Source organism: Ovis aries, chromosome 23 (assembly GCF_016772045.2).
Source record: "Ovis aries strain OAR_USU_Benz2616 breed Rambouillet chromosome 23, ARS-UI_Ramb_v3.0, whole genome shotgun sequence".
NCBI classification, from domain to species: Eukaryota; Metazoa; Chordata; class Mammalia; order Artiodactyla; family Bovidae; genus Ovis; species Ovis aries.
This window is the reverse complement of record NC_056076.1, coordinates 7,192,172-7,219,891: the sequence shown is the minus strand read 5'-3', so window position 1 is coordinate 7,219,891 and position 27,720 is coordinate 7,192,172. Positions and strand designations below refer to the sequence as shown.

At 46.1% G+C, this 27,720-nt stretch overlaps 2 long non-coding RNA genes across 4 annotated transcripts in view; one reads left to right on the top strand and one right to left on the bottom strand.

Moving 5' to 3' along the window:
* Positions 1-35: 35 nt before the first annotated feature.
* On the bottom strand, positions 36-27,691 carry LOC132658519 (uncharacterized). Of its 2 annotated transcripts, none has more exons than XR_009598278.1 (3): positions 2,719-3,564; positions 1,590-1,666; positions 36-1,383 (listed from the first exon to the last, which is right to left on the bottom strand). It is a non-coding gene; the product is annotated as an uncharacterized LOC132658519 (long non-coding RNA). The 2 variants fall into 2 exon arrangements; XR_009598279.1 differs by lacking the exon at positions 2,719-3,564 and adding an exon at positions 27,460-27,691 and having other exon boundaries at positions 474-1,383.
* LOC121817728 (uncharacterized) overlaps positions 21,203-27,720 on the top strand; it is a 73,768-nt gene continuing 67,250 nt past the window's right edge. The window contains exon 1 of one of the 2 annotated variants that reach the window (XR_009598280.1): positions 21,203-21,331. This is a non-coding gene — a long non-coding RNA (uncharacterized LOC121817728). The remainder of the gene's footprint in view (positions 21,332-27,720) is intronic. The other variant, XR_009598281.1, reaches the window with a different exon arrangement.

The window sequence follows — 27,720 nt, the reverse complement described above, 5'->3', positions numbered from 1 at the left end:
AAAAAAACTAGACCAGAAAGAAATCTTACAGCAGCTTGTGTACAGCAGCATTTAATAAAACAAAAACTTCCTCTAAAATCTTTACTAGAAAATAGAGATTTGGTCCCCTAGCAGCCCTCAGGAAAATAGTGATGTGCAGTGTGTATTTCCCGTTATGACACTAAAAGCCCTGAAATTGGGTGTTTCTGTTCTATCACAGAACTAAGAACGTAGACATTGATCAAGCCCCTCACTGGGGATTTATTATTAAAGTGAAACACCGAGGAGTTATTAGATCAATAAAAATCTCTAAAATGATTTTGAAATGATCAGAGAATGGGAAACAAAAGGATATAGTAGCAACATTATTTGGATTATGGGAACCAGGAAGTGTAATTAGCTATAAGAAGTGAAATGCATGGGATGAATATTATTGCTCAAGGAAAATATAAAACAAAAAGGTACAAAAAAAGAGACAAAGCACACAGCCCATGTGCTTTGTAAAAATTATTTGATTGCAATTGCTAAGGTACATCAGTTTATCTGTGGTGCTTTATAAATATAATAATAGCAATGCACGTGTGTGTGCTCAGTGGGGTTCGACTGTTTGTGGTCCCATGGACTGTAGCCCAGCAGGCTCCTCTGTCCAGGGGATTCTCCAGGCAAGAACATTGGAGTGGGTTGCCATTTCCTTCTTCTGGGGATCTTCCTGACCCAGGGAGCAAACCCACATCTCCTGCATTGGCAGGTGGTTTCTTTACCCTGTGCCACCTGAAAAAAACAATAATAGAAAGTGAGGGATTACAAGAACAACGAAACCCAAGCTATCTTTGCTGCCTCATTTTATGATAGCTACACCTTTCCTAAAAGATATTCGAAAGCATCTTATGATAATTAAATTGTGACAGTGAGGAAAGGGTGTGAGGAAGGTGCTGGGGGGATTTTGCACGTGATGTAGACTCTTCCCTCCAGGCTTCGTCCCAGGTACAGTTCAGATCCCTAGGGCTATGAACACTGGCCTATCTAAGAGGAGTTTCCTTAGACAAACTGCGCATAATGCCATAACAAGTTAAGTCAAACAGTAGCAAGTGATACTTATTTAGGCCAAGCTGGGTTCCATTGCTGGGCGGCGATCATCCTGACAGCTTTGTGGAGAGTGGAGGGGGACTTGGGCCAGGATGATGGACCTGTTTTGGAACAGGCACACAGGATTGAAGAGCCAGCTGAAACAATGGAGTGTGTAAACAGGAGTAGGAGGGAGCCGGCCTCGTAAAGATCCTTGCGTTGATTTCCTTTCCTGGGATAGAGGATGGGGGTTGCAAGGCTTCCCTGGTGGCTCAGATGGCAAAGAATCTGCCTGCAATGCGGGAGACCTGGGTTCCATCCCTGGGTCAAGAAGATCCCCTGGAGAAGAAATGACAATCCATTCCAGTATTCTTTTTTTTTTTTTTAAATTTATTTATTTATTTTAATTGGAGGCTAAGTACTGTACAATATTGTGGTGGTTATTGCCATACACTCCCTCCCCATCCCATCCCTCAGGGTTGTCCCAGTGTACCAGTTTTGAGTGCCCTGTTTCATGCATCGAACTTGGACTCCGGTATTCTTACCAAGAGAGTTCCATGGACAGAGGAGCCTGGGGTGCTGCAGTCCATGGGGTTGCAAAGAGTTGGACTTGACTAAGAGACTTAGAGAGAAAGAGAGAGAGAAATAAACAGGAATAAATACATCAGATAGCAATGTATCATGGAGAAATTTGACACACCGGGAAAGAGCTTGGGTTTTATCTCGTATTTCAACCATTCTGCCCCCTTGTAGTGGATTAGGATCACCAGGGAGATTTATGGAAAGGCAGACTCCTGGGCCTCTAGCTGACTGCCCCAGAAACGTGGTGAGTCCTATAACCTTCAGTCTTTTCAAGTTCCTTAGATGGTCCAATCCATGGACCAAAGTGTACAAACCAGAGCTGCAGGTAATGGAGAAATACAGAGACTTTTCAAGACAGGAATTTGAAAGTGGAATTCCCAAGAAGCTTGATTTTTTTCAGAGGTGAATGTTCAGGGTGACTTGGGCTTCCCAGGTGGCTCAGTGGTAAAGAATCCGCCTGACAATGCAGGAGACACAGGTTTGATCCCTGGTTCAGGAAGATGCCCTGGAGGAGGAAATGGTAACCCACTCCAGTATCCTTGCCAGGAGAATCCCATGGACAGAGGAGCCTGGCGGGGTACAGTCCATGGCGTTGCAGAGTCGGACACGACTGAGCGACTGAACAACAACATAGCATTCTGTGAGCTTCTGTGGAATCTCACTCGCTGAACCTGCCACCCTGCCCTTCTTCGAGCTGTCTGAGCAAATCTAAAGCTCCACTTTCATCTGTCTGTCTGCCCAGTTAGAGCTGGCTATGGCAGGACACAAACCCACAGCTGGGTTGACTGGTTTATTTTCAATTCATGACCACAAAAGTCAAGTGGTTTTGCAATACTGCCCAGAAGTCATCCTTTCAAAACCCAAGGCTGATCCCTTCTCTGCTCAAACAGGCCCGGTTATCTCCACATAAAAGCAAAGTTCCTCCAAAGCCTGGGAGGCCACGCCTGTTCCTGGCTGCCCTCCCTTCCAAACTAGGGGCAGAGGGACAAAATCTGCCCTCAGGGTTCCTCCTGGTCTCAGCGGTGACACGACCATTCTCTTAGTCTAAGAGAGCTCAGCACCGCAGCCCTGGAGAAGGGCATGGCTACCCACCTCAGTATCCTCGCCTGGAGAAGCCCATGGACAGAGGGGCCTGGTGGGATATGGTCCACGGGCTCACAGAGTCAGACAGGACTGAGCGACTGAGCACACTCAGCACCTCAGAGCCTCTCTCAGCTCTTCCTGCTTCTTCCTCCTTTGCAGCCTCTCAGCGGAGCCCTTCTGTTATTTTGCAACAAGGTTCGTTATTTCCACTGCTCCCCCTACCAGAACGTCTCTTAAGTTTAAACCCGATGTGAGAGGTGACTGGCTGGACAGGAGGCCGCCCGGAGGCAGAATGCGGAAACGGTTGCAGAAGACTCCCCTCTGACTCCCCTTGCTGCCCTCACGGCCTTTGCTTCATTGTCGCTGTGTTTTCCCCGACCTTCATTTTCACTGACTTCACCAAGACAAGGGAAGGTAAAGGAAAGAAAACACCTCGGGAAATAAAGTTGACTATGACCTTATTATCCAGATTCGCTGTTGTTGTTTAGTGGTGCAGGCCTTCTGACTCTGTGACACCCCATGGACTGTAACCGCCACGGGGTTGCAAAGAGTTGGACATGACTGGGCGACTGAACTGAACTAGACTGTAGCCCCCCAGGCCCCTCTATCCATGGGATTCTCCAGGAAAGAATACTGGAGTGGGTTGCCATTTCCTTCTTTAGGGGATCTTCCTGACACAGGGATCGAACCTGTGTCTCTTAAGTCTCCTGCATTGGCAGGTGGGGTCTTTACCACTGGAGCCCCCTAGGAAGCCATCTGCTATACTGCCTACTTATTCACGTGTATCTTGTGTAACCTACTCCTGTCATCCTGCCCTGGAAGGTTTCTCCACTTACTTCTAGGTGTTTGCAGGAAAGGAGCCTCCTGTACTCAGAGCCCCCTGCCCACCCCTCCTTCAGGCCTGTCTCCTGACTGCGAGGAGGAGCACCTCCCCTTTCATCCCTTCCTTTCTGGGATGGAAGCTGGTGGCCTGCTGGGTAGCCCCTTAGTTCAGTCGCTCAGTCGTGTCTGACTCTGCGACCCCATGGACTGCAGCACACCAGGCCTCCCTGTCCATCGCCAACTCCCGGCGTTTACTCAAACTCATGTCCATAGAGTCGATGATGCCATCCAACCATATCATCCTTTGTCATCCCTTTCTCCCGCCTTCAATCTTTCGCAGCATCAGGGTAGCCCTTGGAGATACATTTGTGATCACAACAGATAAAAATTCCTGCCTTAATAACTTTCATTTAGCAGAGAGATCAGATAATAAGCATTGAAAAAAAAAAAAAGTGAATTGCATAGTAATCTAGGAGGAAGGGCTTTAAGGAACAGAAAAATCAGTGTCAAGTGGTAGAAATGCTGGGAGAGGTGGTGGGGATTGCCCTTTCAAGTCAGTGGCCAAAGTCACAGCATTTCACTCTGAGAGGATAATGACAAGTTTGCTTTTAGATATGTTAAGTATGAGATGCAGATGGGTGATACAAATGGCCTGGGGTCAGTGTGAGATTAAAAAAAAAAAAAACTAGACTTGACCAGAGAAGACAAAGCCAAAGATAATATTCTCTCTCTCTCTCCCTCTTTTTGGTATTTATTTATTTGGCTGAGCTGGGTTTTAGTTGCAGTATTCTTCATTAGGTATGGCATGCGGTTGAGGCATGCAAACCCTTTGTTGGGGGCATGTGGAATCTAGTTTCCTGACCAGGAATCGAACCTGGGTCCCCTGCATGGGGAGCTTGGAGTCTTAACCGCTGCACCACTAGGGAAGCTTCAATAATAGTCTCTTAAAAGTTCTCCATGCTTCACATCTCCTGGTCTCTACATTATTTTCTGTGTTATCCAGCCTGATCTTTGTAAAACACAAATTGGGTCCCGGCACACCCCTGTTTATCTAGAGAATTTATTATTCTTTCTGGCTTTATCCTTTTGATGACTACTTTAGTGCCCAGAAGGCAGCAGCATGGATGAACACCAGTTTTCTTTTTCCTTTCTCTTTCCTTCTCCGGATAGAATGCCAGTTTATCTGGGAAGATGAATTCGATAACTTCCATGACTGAGTTTGGGTGGATATCACATAAAACAGATTTTAAAACTCCTTAATGGGGTTAATCATGAGGATTAAATGAATCAGAGTAAGAGAATATCAGATATTCTGTAAATTATGTCTTATTTGTAGCTTTCCCAGAATAAGGGGATTCCCAGGTGCTTCCCTCATAGCTCAGTTGATAAAGAATCTGCCCACAATGCAGGAGACCTGGGTTCGATCCCTGGGTTGGGAAGATGCCCTGCAGAAGGAAATGACAACCCACTCCAGTATTCTTGGAGAATCCCATGGATAGAGGAGCCTGGCAGGCTATAGTCTGTGGGGTCGCAAAGAGTCAGACGCGACTGAGCACACACTCACGCAGGCACACAGAATAAGAAACTTGCTCATCAGATCAACAGCAGTGTAGGTATTTGCATCCTAGTGGAGTCGAGCCCAGGACTGTTACAGGAAGGGAGACTCCTTCCAGGGCCTGAGAGCAGGCTCTTGTCTACTCAGAAATGAATTGTGGGGGGAGACACATGTGCTGACAAAGCAAGGGGCACCAGTGGAGAGCAGAGGGTAAGGGAACCCAGGAGGACTGCTCCGCCACGTGGCTCACAGCCTCGGGTTTTATGGTGATGGGGTCAGTGTCCGGATTGTCTGAGGTCAATCGCTCTGATTCAGAGCCCTTCCAGAGATGGATTCCAGAGAGGAAGATTCTGGGAGGTTGGTGGGACATGTGGTCTGTGTCTTCTCTCTCCTTTTGACCTTTCCCCAGTTCTTCTGGTTGGTGTTAGTTAGTTCCCCGTTTCTTTACCATGACTTCCCGTGGAAGATAACATGTGAAAGGAGGTTCAAGAGGGAGGGGGCATATGTATACCTATGGCTGATTCATGTGGATGAAACCAGTACAGTACTGTAAAGCAATTATCCTTCAATTAAAAATAAATTAGAAAAAATAAAGATAACTCATGCAAGTGGTTTCTATGGTGCCTGGCCAGCGTGGGTGGTTTTGGTCAGTATTTCCCCTAAGAGTACTGATTGGGTCACACGGAGGCATCATGTTCCAAGGAAATTTTGCAAATGTGCTCACCTACTTCTGTGCCTTGGCCGAGGTCCCAACGGATCCTGAGTTCTCTCTACCTTCACTTCCTGATCCATGGGGGACAAATCACCAAGATGACCTTTTCAACAGTGTCTTGCTTTTCCCAGAGAAAGCATGAGTCAGCATTGGGCTGCACAGCTTAGACTGAATTTGGGCACCATGAAGAATGTTCTGTCTTAAATGCCTGGGGGAGGCATTTCACAATGATGGTTGTAACCGCCCATGCCCTCACTGACGTCAAGACTCCGAAATCCCTTGGGGCTCTGGCTGGACTGGACAAGCTTATTGCAAACATCCTTGGTTTGGACATTGGTTGTCTGATCAGTGAGACCACTTGGGGTTTTTTCTTATGCTGGAGGGAAGCAGAATTTAAGGATGGAAAGGGCATATAAAACCACTTATCCAAGGAGGTCAGTAGACCCAGAGGCACTCATGCCCATGAGGAGTTAGGAAGCAAACCAAAAAAGGTATGCCTGTAAATGCCTCAAGGTTATGAAATTGAAATCTAAGGACAACCGATCATCAACACCCAACTAAGCTGGTCAATAACGCCCTGACTTTCTTGCTCACTTTCTCTCTCTAAGTCTCTCCCAGTTCCTAGCCACTTCCAGTTTGGTGCTGCCCAACTGGAATCCATTTTTGCTCAATAAACTCTTAACTTTCTCTTTCTTTTTTTTTTTTTTAAGAGATGTGAACCATTTTAAAGGTCTTTGCTGAATTTGTTGCAGTATTGCTTCTGTTTCATGTTTTGGTGGTTTGGCCTGGAAGCTGGTGGATCTTAGCTCTCTGACCAGAGATCGAACCGTCACCCTCTGCATTGGAAGGCAGAGTTTTAACCACTGGACCACCAGGGAACCCCAACTGTTAGCATTTTAAGTATGCCTCTGTTTATCTTTGAACGGACATTAAAGTGTGTGCAGTGTAACTTCCCCTTCCCGCCACACAGGATAACTGATGCCAGCCCTGCCAAAGAGCCTCTGACTAAGTATTCCTGTGCTACAAACATGAAGCTATTAACTGCAGTCCCGTCTATAATAGTATCTAGTACAGAGAGAAGCCACTATTAGACAACACATAGAAATTATAGCCGTGGGCATTTGTGAAAATATTATGATTTTAAGTGAAAAAGGCAGAATATAAACTTGCATTTATCTTATGCGTAACACTAATTGTGGGAAAGAAGATGGAAACATATGAAGAATGAAAACAGTTGTTATGCTTGGGCTCTGAGGGTAATTTTTATTTTAACCATTTATAAATATTCTATAATTTTGCTTAGTCAGTGTTCTTACATCAAGCAAATACAAATATCTGTTAGAAAACAGAGAAAGTAAGAAAGGGGCTAGTATTTTGGTGTGGAGATGATATCCTCCAGGATTCAGGAAGTGAAGGTGTCACTCACTCAGTTGTGTCTGACTGACTCTTTGCAACTCCATGGACTGTAGCCCTCAAGGCTCCTCTGTCCCTGGGATTCTCCAGGCAAGAAAACTGGATGGGTAGCCATTCCCTTCTCCAGGGGATCTTCCTGCCCCAGGTTTAGAACCTGTGTCACCTACATTGCAAGCAGATTCTTTACCATCTGAGGCATCAGAGAGGCAATGATTAAAAAAAAAAAAAGTTTTAACTTTATCTGGTGAAACAAGCAAACCTTCCATACTTCCCTCCCACTTTGAACACCTTTGTAGCTGTTTGTTCAATTTAACTTTGCAATTTAATGCAATCCACGGGATCATATTAAAAAGGAACAGGTTTAAGGGAAAACACAGCACAAGAGGAAAAGATAAACCAATTCCTGGAACAAGTCTAATTATATTTGCACTTACAGCCTGGAAACCAGTATCTCCTGTATTATACTGCTCCAGACAACTGATTGGCAGAGTTTCCCCATCGGACTGAAGTCCCTGGGCTTGTTTTAATGTTTCTTTATTACTTAGATGTTACTTTGCTAGTGTGTGAGATGAGTGCAATTGTGTGGTAGTTTGAACATTGTTTGACATTTCCTTTCTTGGGGATTGGAATGAAAACTGACCTTTCTCAGTCCTGTGGCCACTGTTGAGTTTTCCAAATTTGCTGGCATACTGAGTACAGCACTTTCGCAGCATCGTCTTTAAGGATTTGAAATAGCTTAACTGGAATTCCATCACCTCCACTAGCTTTGTTTGTAGTGATGCTTTCTAAGGCCTACTTGACTTCACATTCTGCGATGTCTGAGTGATCACACCATCGTGGTTATCTGGGTCGTGAAGATCTTTTTTGTACCGTTCTTCTGTGTATTCTTGCCACCTCTTCTTAATATCTTCTGCTTCTGTTAGGTCCATACCATTTCTGTCCTTTATCGAGCCCATCTTTGCCTGAAATGTTCCCTTGGTATCTCTAATCTTGAAGAGATCTCTAGTCTTCCCCATTCTGTTGCTTTTCTCTATTTCTTTGCACTGATTGCTGAGGAAGGCTTTCTTATCTCTCCTTGCTATTGTTTGGAACTCTGTATTCAAATAGGTATATCTTTCCTTTTCAACTTTGCCTTTAGCTTCTCTTCTTTTCTCAGCTATTGGTAAGGCCTCCTCAGACAATCCTTTTGCCTTTTTGCATTTCATTTTCTTGGGGATGATCTTGATCACTGCCTCCTTACAATGTCATGAACCTCCGCCTATAGGTCTATAGTTGTCAGTCACTCTGTCTTTGAGATCTAATCCCTTGAATCTATTTGCCACTTCCACTGTATAATTGTAAGGGATTTAGTTTAGGTCATACCTGAATGGTCTAGTGGTTTTCCATACTTTCTTCAATTTATGTCTGAATTTGGCAATAAGGAGTTCATGATCTGAGCCACAGTCAGCTCCTGGTCTTGTTTTAGCTGCCTGTAAAGAGCTTCTCCATCTTTGGCTGCAAAGAATATAATCAGTCTGATTTTGGTATTGACCATCTGGTGATGTCCATGTGTAGAGTCCTCTCTTGTGTTGTTGAAAGAGGGTATTTGCTATGACCAGTGCATTCTCTTGGCAAAACTCTGTTAGCTTTTGCCCTGCTTCATTTTGTACTCCAAGTCCAAATTTGCCTTTTACTCTGGATATTACTTGACTTCCTACTTTTGCATTCCAGTCCCCTATAATGAAAAGGACATCTTTTGGGGGGTATTAGTTCTAGAAGGTCTTGTAGGTCTTCATAGAACCATTCAACTTCAGCTTCTTCAGCATTACTGGTCAGGGCATAGACTTGGATTACTGTGATATTGAATGGTTTGCCTTGGAAACAGAGATCATTCTGTCATTTTTGAGACTGCACCCAAGTACTGCGTTTCAGACTCTGTTGTTGAGTATGAGGGCTACTCCATTTCTTCTAAGGGATTCTTGCCCACAGTAGTCGGTATAATGGTCATCTGAATTAAATTCACCCATTCCAGTCCATTTTAGTTCACTTATTCTAAAATGTCAATGTTCCTGCTAGCCATCTCCTGTTTGACCACTTCCAATTTACCTTGATTCATGGACCTAACATTCCAGATTCCTATGCAATATTGCTTTTATAGCATAAGAATGCACAATTGCAATCATCTCACGTACTAGCAAAGTAATGCTCAAAATTCTCCAAGTCAGGCTTCAACAGTGTGTGAACTGTGAACTTCCAGATGTTCAAGCTGGATTTAGAAAAAACAGAGTAACTAGAGATCAAATTGCCAACATCCACAGGATCATCAAAAAAGCAAGAGAATTCCAGAGAAACATCTACTTCTGCTTTATTGATTATGCTCAAGCCTTTGACTGTGTAGATCACAACAAACTGTGGAAAATTCTTCAAGCAATGGTGATACCAGACCACCTGACCTGCCTCCTGAGAAATCTATATGCAGGTCAGGAAGCAACAGTTAGAACTGGACATGGAACAACAGACTGGTTCCAAATAGGAAAAGGAGTACGTCAAGGCTGTATATTGTCACCCTGCTTATTTAACTTCTATGCAGAGTACATAATGAGAAACGCTGGACTGGAAGAAGCACAAGCTGGAATTAAGATTGCTGGGAGAATTATCAAGAACCTCAGATATGCAGATGATACCACCCTTATGGCAGAAAGTGAAGAGGAACTTAAGAGCCTCTTCATGAAAGGGAAAGAGGAAAGTGAAAACGCTGGCTTACAACTCAACATTCAAAAAATTAAGATCATGGCATCTGGTCCCATCACTTCATGGCAAATAGATGGGAAAACAATGGAAACAGTGACAAACTTTATTTTTGGGAGCCCCAAAATCACTGCAGATGGTGATGCAGCCATGAAATTAAAAGATGCTTGCTCCTTGGAAGAAAAGCTATGACCAACCTAGACAGCATATTAGAAAGTAGAGACATTACTTTGCCGACAAAGGTCGGTCTATTCAAGGCTATGGTTTTTCCAGTAGTATTGTATGGATGTGAGAGTTGAAATATAAAGAAAGCTGAACGCAGAAGAACTGATGCTTTTGAACTGTGGTATTGGAGAAGACTCTTGAGAGTCCCTTGAACTGAAGGAGATCAAACTAGTCAATTCTGAAAGAAATCATTCCTGAATATTCTTTGGAAGGACTGATGCTAAAGCTGAAACTCCAATACTTTGGCCACCTGATGAGAAGAATTGACTCCTTAGAAAAGACCCTGATGCTGGGAAAGATTGAAGGCAGGAGAAGAAGGGGATGACAGAGGATGAGGTGGTTGGATCGCATCACTGACTCAATGGACATGAGTTTGGGTAAACACTGAGAGTTGGTGAAGGACAGGGAAGCCTGGGGTGCTACAGTCCATGGGGTAGCAAAGAGTTGGACACAACTGAGCTGAACTGATTATTTAGACGTAGCAATTTAATGTTAAGATGAAGAGACACATTCTTTCTCATTGTTGTATCTTCTGTTGTCTAGAGACTCCTAAAATCAGAGGGTGGACAGACTCTGTTTTGTTCTTCTTATTTGCCCTCACCATTTAACTGTTTGATCCACGCTGGAGCCCTACAGCAAGCAGTTCATAAAGGATAATGTCTTCTGTCTTAGGATATGTGCTTAGTCGATAAGTTGTGTCCAACTCTTTGCGACCTGATGTAGCTTGCCAGGCTCCTCTGTCCGTGGGATTTCCCAGGGAAGAATACTGGAGTGTATTGCCATTTCCTTCTCCAGGGGAATCTTCCTGACCCAGGGATCGAACCCTCATCTCCTACATTGGCAGGTGGATTCTTTACCAGTGTGCCACCTGAGAAGCTCCAAATAGATAAGAGTGTCAGATTTTTGGATTAAAAAGGACAACCACAGCAAATTCAATTTTAAATAAACAGTAAAAACAATATTGCTGTCCTTCATAATGAGAGTGTTGTGTGTCCTGTGTGCTTAGTTGCTCAGTTGTGTCTGGCTCTTTGTGACCCCAGAGACTGTAGCCCGCCAAGCTCCTCTGTCCATGGGGATTCTCCAGGCAAGAACACTGGAGTGGGTTGCCATGCCCTCCTCCAGAGGATCTTCCCAAGCCAGGGATCAAATCCAGGTCTCCCACATTGCAGACAGATCCTTTACCAACTGAGCTACCTGGGAAGCCTAAGAATACTGGAGTGGGTAGCCTATCCCTTCATCAGGGGACCTTCCTGACCCAGGGATCGAATGGGGTTCTCCAGCATTGCATGTGGATTCTTTGCCAGATGAGCTACCTGGGAAGCCCATGAGAATGTTAAATATATTTAATTTTCGCTTCTTTGACAATTTATGGCAATTAACCTTAGAGTTTTAAAAACTAGATGGAAATTAGCCATTAGTGTAGTGAGCAATAAATAAATATATTCTATTGGTTTTTAGAGAGCAAAAGATACATTCTAATTTGGAGGAGAAATATTGTTTTCCTTTTTTAACATAACCTTTGAAATTCATGTGCTCTGGTTATTTAAGTAGTAAATACACAGTCTATTTGGGTGCTGAAGCAAGCAAAGGGCAAGTCGAAATTTTTTAGTTTTATTCTAACTTGGTTATAAGTCTTAGAATCTAGGAAAAGTTATACCAGACAGATTGTAATTTCTTACTTTCCCCCCTTATAATACTTTAGCACAATTTTATGAAATCCCTCATGGCTCTCTGTTAGTTAGATAAATGGGAAAAAAAGTCCTAATCTTCATCTAAAGAAAGAAAAGAAAGTGAAGTCGCTCAGTCATGTCCAACTCATCTTCATCTAAGGTAATCTTCATCTCAGGTAAACTTGAAATATTTTTTTTTACATTTTATTTTTTAGAATTAATTTTTATTGGCGTATAGTTGCTTTACATGTTGTGTTAGTTTCTACTGTGAAGCAAAGTAAATCAGCTGTATATATGTACACACATATGTATATAAATGCTTCCCTGGTGGCTCAGATGGTAAAGAATCTGCCTGCAATGCAGGAGAGCCTGGTTCAGTTCCTGGATTGGGAAGATCCCCTGGAGAAGGAAATAGCAACCCACTCCAGTACAGGCCTGGAGAATCCCATGGACAGAGGAGTTTGGCAAGCTACAGTCTATGGGTTCGCAAAAAGTCGGATCCCACTAAGTGACTAATTTATTGTTTTTAAGCCCCTCTTTTTTAGATTTCCTTCCCACTTAGCCATCACAGAACACCGAGTGGAGTCCCCCATGCTCTGCAGTGGGGCCTCGTTGGCTCTCTGTTTTGCGCATGGTATCGGTAGTGTGTATTTGTCCATCCCAATCTCCCAACACATCCTCCCATCCTCTCCCGCTTGGTGTCCATAGGTTTGTTCTCTATGTCAGTATCTCTGTTTCTGGTTTGTAAATAAGATCATCAACACCATTGTTCTAGATTCCACATGTCTGCCTGCCTACAGGATGCTTGCTTTCCTCTTTCTGACCTACTAAGGCAGACTTCTGAGGATCAGTCCTCATGCTTCTCTGTGCTGTTGGGCTTTCCTCTCCTCTCACGCGAGCTGTTGCTCATTCTGCCAAGTTCCCCTGCTTTCCTGTTTCTTTGGTTACCTTTCCTCCCCTGGCCAGGGACCAGCTTATTAAAGTGGGGGCTCTTTAGTATTTGGCCCAGATCAACCGTACCTGACGGGCTTCCCAGGTGGCTCAATGGTAAAGAATCTGCCCATCTATGCATAAGACCTGGTTCCATCCCTGGGTTGGGAAGAACCCCTGGAGAAGGAAATGGCAACCCCCTCCAGTATTCCTGCCTGGAGACTCCCATGGACAGAGGAGTCTGGTGGGCTACCGTCCATGAGATCGCAAGAGTCAGACACGGCTTAGCAACTAAACAACAACAACAACACAACAGTGCCTGAAAGTGCTCTTCCGTCTGTGTTTGGCTGGTGGACACGTCTGCCTGAATTTGATTTGCTGTTGAAATTGGAACCGTAAAGTGTGATGGGATAGCGCTGGGAACTGAAAAGCAAAGAATGGAATGTTTGGAAATAACTTGAAACGTTGCCAGTGTGCTTTTAATGGAAATATTTTAATCAAGGCTTCTTAATTTAAAAAAATCAAGTAGACAATATGAATTCATTCTTAATGAGATGATTAGGGAAACAGAAATGAAGCCACCCATCCGGCTACGCAAAAAAGGTGGATGTGTGTAAGGTTATATGGGGTTGGCCAGAATATTCGTTTGGGTGTTCGTGTGACGTCCTATGAAAAATCCAGACGAACCTTTTGGCCAGCCGAAAACAAAATGACATTGCTTCGAAAGGTCCTGAATGATAATGAGACAGGTTCATGTATTTCTGACCCGAGCCGGACTCTTCAGAGGTCATGGGCGTTCGGGCTGAAGCGGTGGTGTTGCTGGATCAACAAGCAAAACACAGCAACTAGACAGAAAAAGGCGTCGACTCCTAGCATTTGGGGAATGGAAAGCCTATGCTGGCTGCTACGGTCTTGACACATTTAGGTTTTATTGCAAAAAGGAAGCTCATTTCTTCTCTTTTCAAATACTTAATATTTCCTCTGCATCTCCCCTCTCTCCTTCTGTCTCTTATATATACGCACACACACACACCCCTCCTTCTTTTGTTTAAGAAGGAAATGGCAACCCACTCCAGTATTTGTGTCGGGAAAATCCCACAGAGAGAGGAGCCTGGAGGGCTACAGTCCATGGGCTCGCAGAGTTGTACACGACTGAGCAACTAAACAGCCACAAACTTCTAGACTTGACAACCCGAGGCTCACGCCCACAGCTCATGCACTCACAGCTGCAGTCAGCATCTGCCCAAACCCCTTCCTGCCCCCGATGTCCCCCCTTGGCCTCCTCACTGCTGGTTTCTGAGCCCCGCCTTGCCTTGTCAGCCTGGAGCAAGGTCCGCGTGTCAGAAGGTTTCATCAGAACGTCCCGCTGTGGGTCCCGCCATCCCACACAGTCCGCAGCATCCACCTCCTGATTTGCGGGGAGGACTCAGGCGAAGTCCGTGGACCTCTGAGTCTGGAGGAGCCCCACCCCATGTGTTGGGCAGTGAGTGGACCCATCCCTCTCCTTCTGCTCGTCTGCTGCTGGAGTCTCCCCGATTCCCTAGCATTTCAAGTGTGTTTGGGGAGCAGATCTCACACACAGACCCAGATGAACGTGTCTGGCCGATGAAAGTGTGGGGTTTGGGTGACTCTAGTTTTTTTCACCTCTAGGCACTGATTTTGGTAGCTAAAATAGATCTGCATTCTCAGGTAAGTCACGGACTGGAAGAGGCATCATGACATGCATGTGAGTGAGAACAACCTTGACTGTAAACTGAGAAAATTAGGACCTCGGTCCATATTCACGGTCAGGAAGCAGCAAGCCTGCGCAGCTTCGAGCTGAGTCGATTTCACCCCATGGGTTAGTTTCTTGGGGCTGCTGTCATAAAGTGCCACACGTGGAGAGGCTTAGAATCAGTGAGGTTGATTTTCTCCCAGTTCTGGAGGCCAGAAGTCCAGAATGGAAGGGCCAGCAGGGTTGGTTCTCTTTGGAGGCCCCGAAGGAGAACACTTCATGGCCCTCTCCTGGGGTCTGCCCGTGGCTGGTGGTCCTGAGGGTCCCTTGGCTTGCACATCACCCCAGTTTCTGCTCTGTTGACACGTGGCTTTCTCTTCTCTGTAGGCCCCTGTCCACACTTCTTTTCTTATAGGGACACTAGGCACTGCATTGGGGCTCATCCTACTCCAGTGTGACTGCCTCTTAACTTGATCACATCTGCAATGACCCTGGGATTTGGGGTTGGGATTAGAACACAGCTCTTGACTTGGGCTGGGCCACTCAGCCCAGTTTGTGACATCCCCATGCTTCCTGGGCCCGCAGCTCCGCTCAGCCTGTCCCCCTTCTCGGGTGTGTCCTCCGGTGTCCTGTGCAGACCGCACATTCCACAGCTTCCCTGCCTGCCTCCCTTCTTTCCCCTCAGGTTCACCTCACCGAGTGTTTCCACCAGCATCCTTCCCTGGGGGTCCTGACCTCCACTGAAGGGATCATCCTGGTCTGTAGTTGGCTTTTGATGTATGCCCTTCATGGACCGAAGCTCCATAGACCCTTGGCATTCTTAAACTTGGTATTTGTGACTTCAGCTGTTAGCGAGTAAATTGGATGCATGTCCAGGAAGCGATGCGGATGATAACTTGGGGGCAATGTGTATGATAACTGCATTCGTTGGTTCCGCCATGTGTGTGCAGCTGCCCAGAGCTGTGAGCAAGCTCAGAAGCCCCCCGCGTGCACCACCCCCCAGCCTGGCTCACTGCTTCTCTACCCAACATCTCTCTCTCTTTTTTAAGAACACTGTCCACTGAGAAAGAAAATATATGTCCATGAAATGCTGCCAGGGACTTGGAACTTGGGAGGAAGAACAGCAGCCCAGATAAATATTTTTGGATGCATATAAATTTGGAGATTCTTGAAGATCTCGTGTATTCCTCATGAATACCAGGGATTGATCATATTTGCATGTTGGACCACAGTCATTTTCAAGTCATTTTTTTATTTTCAAGTTTTGATTTTTTTTTAGCATCAGCAATTATTTTTCTAAAAATATTATCAACTGGAACTTTAATGTAAAATGATAGCTAAAAATGAATCGGCAGGTTCCTCAAAGACTTAAGAGATTTTTATTGTTTTTTGGCTTGGTGAGATAGAGTCTTCGAACTTAACATTCAAAAGAGGAGGAGGCCTGTTTAATAGGAGTGCCTCAGGAATCTGCCTCCTCTCTCCTGCCCAGTCCTGCAGCCCCTCGACCCAGGTGGTGTGGGCATGGTGCTCTTTGGCAGGGCTCAGCCAAGTGTAAAGTTCAGTGGCACCTTCAGGGCGAGGGAACAGCCACTGGGGTCCTGTCTGTCTGGTGCTGAGGAGAACAAGTAACCTTCTAGCAGTTACCCCTGTATGTGACACTGTTACCCCTGGGTGTGACACCATTACCCCGTGTGTGACACTGTTAACCCTGTGTGTGACACCATTACCCCTGTGTGTGACACCGTCACCCCTGTGTGTGACACAGTTACCCCTGTAAGGGACACCGTTACCCTGTATGTGAGACAGTCACCCCTGTATGTGAGACAGTTATCCCTGTATGTGAGATAGTCACCCCTGTGTGTGACACAGTCACCCCTATATGTGAGACAGTTATCCCTGTATATGAGACAGTTACCCCTGTAAGTGACACTGTTACTCTGTATGTGAGACAGTTATCCCTGTATGTGAGACAGTTACCCCTGTGTGTGAGAGAGTTACCCCTGTGTGTGAGATAGTTACCCCTGTGTGTGACACAGTTACCCCTGTGTGTGACACAGTCACCGCTGTATGTGACACTGTTACCCCTGTAAGTGACACCATTACCCTGTATGTGAGACAGTCACCCCTGTATGTGAGACCGTTGCCATTGTATGTGAGACAGTTATCCCTGTATATGAGACAGTTACCCCTGTAAGTGACACTGTTACTCTGTATGTGAGACAGTTATCCCTGTATGTGACACCGTTACCCCTGTGTGTGACAGTTACCCCTGTGTGTGACACCGTTACCCCTGTGTGTGAGACAGTTATCCCTGTATGTAAGAGAGTCACCCATGTATGTGAACCATTACCCCTGTGTGTGACAGTTACCCCTGTGTGTGACACCGTTACCCCTGTGTGTGAGACAGTTATCCCTGTGTGATACCATTACCCCTGTATGTGAGACAATTATCCCTATATGTAAGACAGTTACCCCTGTGTGTGAGACACTTATCCCTGTATGTGACACTGTTACCCCTGTGTGTGAGACAGTTATCCCTGTATGAGAGAGTCACCCCTGTATATGACACAGTTACCACTGTGACACCATTACCCTGTATGTGAGACAGTTACCCCTGTATGTGACACCATTACCCCTTTGTGTGAGACAGTCATCTCTGTATGTGAGACAGTTACCCCTGTGTGTGACACAGTTACCCCTGTGTGTGAGACAGTCACCCCTGTGTGTGAGACAGTTACCCCTGTGTGTGACACTGTCACCCCTGTGTGTGAGACAGTCACCCCTGTGTGTGAGACAGTTACCCCTGTATGTGACACTGTCACCCCTGTGTGTGACACTGTCACCCCTGTGTGAGACAGTCACCCCTGTGTGTGACACAGTTACCCCTGTGTGTGAGACAGTCACCCCTGTGTGTGAGACAGTCACCCCATGTGTGAGACAGTTACCCCTGTATGTGACACTGTTACCCCTGTGTGTGAGACAGTCACCCCTGTGTGTGACACAGTTACCCCTGTGTGTGAGACCATTGCCCCTGTGTGTGAGACAGTCACCCCTGTGTGTGACACAGTTACCCCTGTGTGTGAGACAGTCACCCCTGTGTGTGAGACAGTCACCCCGTGTGTGAGACAGTTACCCCTGTATGTGACACAGTTACCCTGTGTGTGAGACAGTCACCCCTGTGTGAGACAGTCACCCCTGTGTGTGAGACAGTTACCCCTGTGTGTGAGACAGTCACCCCTGTGTGTGAGACAGTCACCCCTGTGTGTGAGACAGTTACCCCTGTGTGTGACACTGTCACCCCTGTGTGTGAGACAGTCACCCCTGTGTGTGACACAGTCACCCCTGTGTGTGAGACAGTCACCCCTGTGTGACACAGTTACCCCTGTATGTGACACTGTTACCCCTGTATGTGACACTGTCACCCCTGTGTCTGAGACAGTCACCCCTGTGTGTGAGACAGTCACCCCTGTGTGTGAGACAGTTACCCCTGTGTGTGAGACAGTCACCCCTGTGTGTGAGACAGTTACCCCTGTGTGTGACACTGTCACCCCTGTGTGTGAGACAGTCACCCCTGTGTGTGAGACAGTCACCCCTGTGTGACACAGTTACCCCTGTATGTGACACTGTCACCCCTGTGTGTGACACAGTTACCCCTGTGTGTGAGACCATTGCCCCTTTGTGTGAGACAGTCATCCCTGTATGTGAGACAGTTACCCCTGTATGTGACACTGTCACCCCTGTGTGTGACACAGTTACCCCTGTGTGTGAGACAGTCACCCCGTGTGTGCGACAGTTACCCCTGTGTGTGACACAGTTACCCTGTGTGTGACACAGTCACCCCTGCATGTGAGACCATTACCCCGTGTGTGAGACAGTCACCCCTGTGTGTGAGACAGTCACCCTTGTGTGTGACACAGTCACCCCTGCATGTGAGACCATTGCCCCTGTGTGTGACACTGTTACCCCTGTGTGTGAGACAGTCACCCCTGTGTGTGAGACAGTCACCCCTGTGTGTGACACAGTCACCCCTGCATGTGAGACCATTGCCCCGTGTGTGAGACAGTCACCCCTGTGTGTGAGACAGTCACCCCTGTGTGTGACACAGTTACCCTGTGTGTGAGACAGTCACCCCTGTGTGTGAGACAGTCACCCCTGTGTGTGACACAGTCACCCCTGCATGTGAGACCATTGCCCCGTGTGTGAGACAGTCACCCCTGTGTGTGAGACAGTCACCCTTGTGTGTGACACCGTTACCCCTGTGTAATGGTTGCCTCCTTCCTGGGGTCCCCCTCACTGGGACTCCTGCCTTTGGTACTTCCTCTGGCTTCTTTTTGTTATTTCTGACAGATCCCAGCTCCCCAGTTCTTTCACAGGCTTTTATATTTTAGTATTCTAAATGGGCATTTTTTTCTTTCTTAGGGAGATCAAATTTGGTAATATTCAAGAAATTTAAAACACTTTTTCAGCCAATCTGTGCCAACATTGGATTGGCAATAAATTTGATTGTAATCTTAAGGTGATTTCAAATCAATCAAGTTGATTTCAGTGAGTATTCAAATATTTATGTTTACTCTAAGAATTTTATAAAACATGAATTCAACCTCAAAATTAAACAAGGCATAAAATAATAGGGAAATGTGTGAGGTGATGGATGTATTAATGATCTTAATGGGGTTTATTCCTTTCATGACATCTGATGTAATATATCAAATGATCACATTGTACAGTTTAAATGTCTTACGATTTTGTCAAATAATACCTCAACTTAGAATTTTTAATAGTCTAATTTACATATCAAAATTAAATATTGGGGGAGAATGGATACACGTATATGTACGGCGGAGTCCCTTCTCTGTGCGCCTGAAACTGTCACAGCACTGTTAGTCGCCTATGTTGTTGTTTAGTTGCTAAGTTGTGTCTGACTCTGCAACTCCATGAACTGCAACACGCCAGACGTCGTGTGCTTTACTGTCTCCCAGAGCTTACTCAGACTCATGTCCACTGAGTCAGTGACGTCATCCAGCCATCTCATCCTCTGTCACCCGCTTCTCCTCCTGCCCTCAATCTTTTCATATATATATATATATAAAATCATATATATAATGAACTATACCCCAATAAAAATAAAAAGTTTAGAAAATGAATCAAAATGTGCTCTCTAGCTTAAACATCATCATAACAGTTTTATAGATGTGAGAGAGAAAAAATATATATATATATTCCTCCCTACCCCACTGGGCCTGTCCATTGGATGCATCCTACATATTATACAAGCTCAGCATGGCTGACATTTTGCACCACTAACTCTGCGCTGTGGGGTGTCCTGATCGCTGCAGGTACCTGCTAGATGCCCGTGGCTCTCTCCTACCCAGCTGCAATGACCACAGATGTCTCCAGACACTGCCCAGTATCCCATGGGAGACAAAACTGCCTTTGGTCAAGAACCACTGCTCATTTTTCAATTAGGTTGCTCTTTTTTTTTTTTTTTTTTTTTTGATATTGAGCTGCATGAGCTGTTTGTATATTTTGGAGATTAGTCTCTTATCAGTTGCTTCATTTGCAAATGTTTTCTCCCAGTCTGAGGGTTGTCTTTGTGTCTCATTTATGGTTTTTTTTTTTTTTTTTTTTTGCTGTGCAAAAGCTTTTAAGTTTAATTAGGCCCATATTTTTGTTTTTATTTTCAGGACTGTAGAAGGTGGGTCAAAAAAGATCTTGCTGTGATTTATGTCAAAGAGTGTTCTGCCTGTGTTTTCCTGTAAGCATTTTATATTGTCCGAACTGATGAATCTATTTACAGGGCAGGAATAGAGAACAAACGTGTGGATGTGGTGGGAGGAAGTGGGGGACGTACTGGGAGGCTGGGATTGACAGATATACACACCATGTGTGAGAGAGGGAGCCAGTGGGGAGCTGCTGTCTAGTGAAGGGAGCTCACCTTGGTGCTCCGTGATGACCCAGAGGGGTGGGATGAGGGTGAGGTGGGAGGAATGTCCAAGAGGGAGGCAATATATGTACACATAGAGCTGATTTACTTCGTTGTACCGCAGAAAGTGATACTGTAAAGCAGCGATACCCAATAATGTGCATGTGTGCTAAACTGCTTCAGTCCTGCCGACTCTTTTCGACACTGGACTGTAATCTGCCAGACCCTCAGTCCTTGGGATCTTCCAGGCAAGAATACTGCAGTGGGTTGCCATGCCCTCCTCCTGGGGATCTTCCCGACCCAGGGCTTGAACCTGCGTCTTTTAGGTCTTCTGCATCGGCAGGTGGGTTGTAAAGAACCACTAGCGCCACCTGGGAAGCCCATAGCCAGCAACAAAAACAATAAAAAGATCTGCTCCACAGTGATTGCAGTTTTACCAAATTATCCGTCTACATTCTAAGAGATTGTATCATATATATTTTTATATATTTTATAAATATACATATATATTTGCTACAGTGCTATTTAGTACCGAAAGATTCATCACCATAATATCTTCGTCGTGGCTTTTTACCATTACCAAATTGTCCTCTGACTATTTAAAACATTACATTGCCTGTTAATCTTTTATGAACCTCTTTTATTTCTACATCTTTTGTTTGTGTTTCCCTGATAGATTCCTGCCCAGCCCTTTATTTTCAACCTATTTGTATAGTTTCCATTTCACTATTTCCACGGCTCCCACCAGGCGTAACTTAAACCACACCAAACCGGTAAAGCTGACCCCACCTGGCTCGTATTTCTGTCAGCAAAGGAGGTGTCGGGCTGTCTGCCTCCTCTTCTCCACGGACTGATGCTGAGCTGCGTTAAGGGAAGAATAGAGGCCTGTGTCCTGCGATGTTCTGTGCTCCTGGGGTGCCCTTGTGAGATGGTAAGGACATGGGGAGGGTAGTGTTCTTTCCAGCTGAAGCCTGCACAAAGGCTGATGCTGCTCACGACAAGGAGGAGTCTTCCTTTCTAACCCCATGACCTGGACACTTGGATTCTGAGCCCAGGCTTCCCAGGTGGCTCTCGTGGTCAAGAACCCACCTGCCCATACAAGAGACACAGGCGATGTGGGCTGGATCCCTGGGTCAGAAAGAGCCCTTCCTGGAGGAGAAAACGGCAACCCACTGCAGTATTCTGGTCTGGAGAATCCCACGGACAGAAGAGCCTGGTGGGCTACAGTCCAGGGGGTTGCAAAGAGTCAGACACAACTGAGCACTCACACACACACACACACACACGCCCCAGGTGGGTCCAGCTGTGCCCACACCAGCCCCCCCTGCTCCTAATTCTGTGGCTATTGCACAAACACAGCCTCCAGAAACCAGCAGAGCTTCCTGGCACCGCAGATACTTCTGAAAGTATCTTTTGAAAGCTCCTTTTGTTTCTGGAACGCACCAGGTAGGGAGCGCTCTGTAAACATTCAGACTCCTTGAGAAGAGGGCTGTGAACTACCATCTAATATTCAGTGTCTCTAATAGGATAATGTAGATACAATGGCAAAACGTTTGGTTAATGCAATTTGGGGTCACGAGTTGGAGGTGCCTGTCTTGGTCCCAGCTGTCCGGGAGGGTCTACCTTGTCTGCCAGGACTAGCTGCCACCCACCCATTGGTCACTTTGCTCAACTCTATCTCACGTGAAGCCTTTCTTTCTTCTCCCCCAGGCAGCACTAATGGTTTCCTCCTCTGGGCCCCAGCCCTTTGTCTGCACTGTGTTTAGAACTCAGCTAATTGTGCTATAATGATTTGTTTATCTGTCTTGCCCAGGAGGTGATGAACATCTTGAACCCAGGGGACTGTGTCCTCATCATTTTTATACAGCATCTCCTTTTGTTGAGTCTCTTTTCACATCCTTCTGAACTCCTTTTTGGTGACTCCCACTGTCACCCACAGAAACTCCAAACTTCGCTTCTTTTTCTTCTCACGTGTATTTATTTGGCTGTGCAGGGTCTCAGCGGTGGCGTGTGGGATCCGGTTCCCTTGCCCAGGGATCGAGGCTGGGCCCCCAGCATCGGGAGCACAGGGTCTCAGCCCCTGGACTGCCAGGGAAGTCCCTAAACTTCACTTCTGTCAAATGCCCAGACCTGTCAAGATGAGCAAACCTTTACAGCTTTCCGTTGAGCTCTCTTTACTGTTTGGAACACACTGCCCCAAACATCAAACCACCCTCTTTGCCAGCTCTGTGTTAACCTGTCCTCATTCTCAAGATTGGTCAGAAGTACACCTTGGGTGTCCCCATCGTATTCTGTACTTTCTCAGCACGTGGTTTAGCACAGGATGTTACAGCCAGTTGTCAGCTTGTATGTCTGCTTTACCCACTCGACTGAAAGATCCTTGAGCAGGGAGTTCAGTTCAGTTCAGTTCAGTCGCTCAGTTGTGTCTGACTCTTTGCAGCTCCACGAACCACAGCACGCCAGGCCTCCCTGTCCATCACCACCTCCCAGAGTTTACCCAGACTCATGTCCGTCGAGTTGGTGATGCCATCCAACAATCTCATCCTCTGTCGTCCCCTTCTCCTCCTGCCCTCAATCTTTCCCAGCATCAGGATCTTTTCAAATGAGTCAGCTTTTCGCATCAGGTGGCCAAATTATTGGAGTTTCAGCTTCAGCATCAGTCCTTCCAATGAACACCCAGGACTGATTTCCTTTAGGATGGACTGGTTGGATCTCCTTGCAGTCCAAGGGACTCTCAAGAGTCTTCTCCAACACCACAGTTCAAAAGCATCAATTCTTCTGCACTCAGCTTTCTTTATACTTCAACTCTCACATCCATACATGACTACTGGAAAAACCATAGCCTTGACTAGACGGACCTTTGTCGGCAAAGTAATGTCTCTGCTTTTTAATATGCTGTCTAGGTTGGTCGTAACTTTCCTTCCAAGGAGTAAGTGTCTTTTAATTTCATGACTGTAATCACTGTTTACAGTGATTTTGGAGCCCAGAAAAAGAAAGTCAGCCACTGTTTCCACTGTTTCCCCATCTATTTGCCATGAGGTGATGAGACTGGATGCCATGATCTTAGTTTTCTGAATGTTGAGCTTTAAGTCAGCTTTTTCACTCTCCTCTTTAACTTTCAAGAGGCTCTTTAGTTCTTCTTCACTTTCTGCCATAAGGGTGGTATCATCTGCATATCTGAGGTTATTGGTATTTCTCTTGAGCAGGGAGCTTAGTACTCAATACATATTCACTGATTGTTTCTTACAAAATCCGTGTCATGTATCCAGAAACTTTGGAGTAAACTAGAAAGAATTTATAATCTGAAATCAGAAAACTTGCATTCTCCTCCAGGTCCTGCTGTTCATGCAGGGGGAGGAAAATAAAATATAGACGTTTGACTATAAGAATGTGTTAGCAAAAGTAGATCTAAGCAAAGAGAAACAGGCCCCTGCCAGGAAGCAAAAGCCACAGTTCAAGGACAGTGAATAAAACCAGACAAGTCAGCTTAGCAGCAACTGGGGAGGGTAACAAGACCCCGTGGAAAGGGGTCTCCATCTGCAGGTCCTCATGGCCCCGCGGTGACGCAGGCCAGAGGACACGTCTCTGTCCCGGCAGGCGGAGTGTCACCAACATTGCTCCCAGGGGGTCTTACCAGGTGACTCAGCGGAAAAGAATCCATCTACCAGGCAGTAGACGTGGGTTTGATCCCTGGGTCAAGGAGATCCCTTGAAGGAGGACACAGCAACCCACTCCAGCATTCTTGCCTGGAAAACCCCACAGACAGGAGCCTGGTGTGATACCAAACAAGCAGAGGAACAAACGAAAAATTATCGCAAGGTTGCCCCAGGGACAAAAGGCCAAGGGGTCTTTGGCTTTGGATAGAAACAAGATATCAAGCCTGAGGTTTATTTATTTGTGCAAACGTCTGCTCTTTGTCCCTGGTGAAGCCAGTGGAACAAATCGTGTTTGCCCATAACCTTGCTGCACGGGAGGGACAGGCCAGACTCAGGTGTTGGCAACATGTGTGACCTGAACGCAACGTGACAGCCTCCTGGACCGCTTGCTGAGGGCCTTCTCAGCACGGGCCTCCTGTGCGAGAGGTGACAGGTCACCCAAGACCTTTGCATCTCTGGTCTTTCTCTGTAAAAATGAGTGTGTGTGTATATATATATATATATATATATATATATATATATATAAAATATACATATTCCCTTTTATCTTTTGAACAAAAATGATTTTCAGCACTTTCTGTGTACATGTTTTCCCCCATAAAATGGAGATATATATTTACATTATGGATCCCTCAGATAATAATTAGCTTTGAGACCTGTGTATGTGTGTGGATCACTTACGCGTCTGTGCACAGCCCTTTGCGACCTTGCACGTGGCTCTCAGAGGGCAGGGGTGTGCGTCCTCTGTGCCACCACTGAGCTGTCCGACCCGGCTGTCACACACAGCGTTTTTGGTTTGTTTGTTTGTTTGTTTGTTTGTTTTTTTGGTGTCCTGTACAGCGTTTGGGCTCTTAGTTCCCTGACGAGGGATTGAACCTGAGCCCCCTGCAGTGGAAGCGCAGAGTCTTAACCACAGGGCTGCCAGGGAACTTCCCACAGTGGATGTTTTAAAGTGGACTGCGTTATTTGACAAACGCAGAGCCGTTTCTCATCAGATCTCTCCTTCTCTGACTCACGGGCGAGCCCTGAAAGCCCACGTTCTGCCCACCTCCCTTGTTAGTTTATTCCCTTAACAGACACTTGCTGCGTGTCTGTCATCCAGGTCAGGACTGAGGGTGTGAAGACAGAGTAGAATGGTCCCCAGACACAGGGGGTGTCTTCACTGCATTGCTCTTGGTGGCGGTGGTAATTCAGGGCGATGCCTCGTAGGTGAGACGAAACAGCGTATTTTGAAGGTCAGGATTTAAAAGGCAGAAGGGGGCTGCTCTGGAGTTAGGCTGTCCTCGCCCTGCCTCTCACCGTCCCTGTCACCATGAGTGTGCTCCTTGCTCCTCTAAATCTCAGTGTACTCTAGGCGACAAGGATAACAAGGGCCCACCTCATGAAGTTGGCTCTGGGAGTCAGTGGCGCCTGGTACCCTGCAGGCAGAGAACCCAGGTACCCCTTGCTCCTTACTGAATTCTGACGTCATCCCTGCAGTCCATGTGAAGAGGACGGATCTTAGCCCACTTAAATAAGTGAAGAGGACAGCTCTTGTTAAGTGGCTGATGGGGAGTTTGAATTTAGTTCTGTCTGACACCCAGAGAGGGCCTCTTTTCACAGTGCCATGCTGAATAAGAGGTGGTATTTACGCTTAGGAAACTTTCTTTTCATCTGCGTGGGGCCCACTGTCTTTCTTCTCTTGTCCCTTGCTTTGAAATCGGCATGCGCTCTGCCTGCCCCCTTCCCCCTGGGTGTTTCTTCCTCTCTGGGGAGGGGCGAGTTTAAGTCTCTATTTTCTGTGACCTCAGTATTCTCAAGTGGTTCATACTGGGGTTATGATCCTCAAGGTTCTTGCTGGCTAAAAGTCTCTATTTTCTGCATTACTGTCTATATGCTTCTAGAGTTACTACGGTTTCGTAATGTTCTTCTTTAACAGAAAATGTGTTCTTAGCAATACATGAGCTATACAATGAGCTATACAAACTCTTTAAAAAGTCAGCTACGACTTAGCGATCTCATCTCTCCATCTATCACATGCTCAGTCGTGTCTGACTCTTTTGTGACCCCATGGACCATAGCCCACCAGGCTACTCTGTCCATGGGATTCTCCAGGCAAGAAAACTGGAGTGGGTTGCCATTCCCTTCTCCGGGGGATCTTCCTGACCCTGGGATTGAGTTCAAGTCCCTCACATCTCCTGCACTGACAGGTGGGTTCTTTACCACCAGGGCCGCCTGGGAAGCCCGTGGTTTCAGGATGATTCGAGCACATTACATGTGTGTGCGCTTTGTTTCTCTCGTTATTACATCAGCTCCAGCTCAGATCATCAGACATCACATCCCGGGGGTTGGGGACCCTGCTCTCAAGTTTCTAGGGAGGAATCCTTCCTTGCTTCTTCCCAGCTTTGGGGACCTCCTGGTCATCCTTGGGGTGCCTTGGCTTACAGCTGCATCACCCCAGCCTCTGCCTCCATCTGCACGTAGCCTTCTTCTGTGCGCCTCCTCTGGGTCTGAGTATTCAAATCACTCTCTACTTTGTTTGGAAGTCGCTGGATGTAAGGACCTCTCTAATCAAGGATGAACAGTGAAAGTATCAGTTGTTCAGTCATGTCTGACTCTGTGACCCCCTGGAGTATAGGCCACTGGGCTCCTCTGTCCATGGGATTCTCCAGGCAAGAATACTGCAGTGGGTTGCCCTTCCTTTTTCCAGGGGATCTTCCTAACCCAGGGATCAAATCTGTTTCTCCTGCATTGCAGGCAGATTCCTTACCACTGAGCCACCTGGGAAGCATCCCAACCTGTGCCTCCATCCTGATGTGGCCATCTGTGTGCCTCCTCTGAGTCTGGGTATTCAGATTGCTCTCACCCTTTTTTTTTTTTTTTTTTGGTAATAAAGACACCAGCCATTAGATGTAAGGCCCCCTCTAATCAAGGATGACCTCATTTTAACTTGCTCACATCTGCAAAGACTCTATTTCCAAATAGAGGGGACACAGTGTTAGGACTTGAACATGGCTCTTGGGGGGAGCAACTGGATCCACTACACTAGCTTACTTGATGCAAAGATATTTCTACATCTGCTTTAAAAAATATTGATCTATTTTATTTCTGGCTGCATATGGTCTTCGTTGCACTGTGCAGGCTTCTCTCCAGTTGTGGTCACAGCTCAGTAGTTGTGGGTCATGGGCTTAGCTGCCCCATGGCATGTGGAATCTTAGTTCCCTGACCTGGGATCGAATCCATGTCCCCTGCGTTGGAAAGCAGATTACTAACCTCCAGACCACCAGGGAAGTCTCTTTACATAAAAGCATTTGAAAAGCTTAATGAATGAAGTGTAATGATGAGACTGTATTGAAAACAAAACTAAGACAAATTGCCCCGCAGTCTCTGTGACAATTGGGTCCTTGATCATGTGTTATCTTACCTGCATCCCAGCTGGTTTTCTCTGGGTCTTTTTGAGAGCAGAAGCCTCATCTTCCACTTCGTTTGTGTCCTTCCAAGCTTCCTAGCCCTCTGCTTAGCAAAAAGTGCTGAGAAGAAAAAACAGAGATGGCCATTCTCTTTTAACAGCCGAGCCAGGCAGGAACTTCAGCTGTAGTCTGAGAGATTTAGGTTGTACATAAGACGTATTTCCTGATGTTGAAAAAAACGACCATTGGCATGGGTTCCTGAGGAAGGGTGGAGA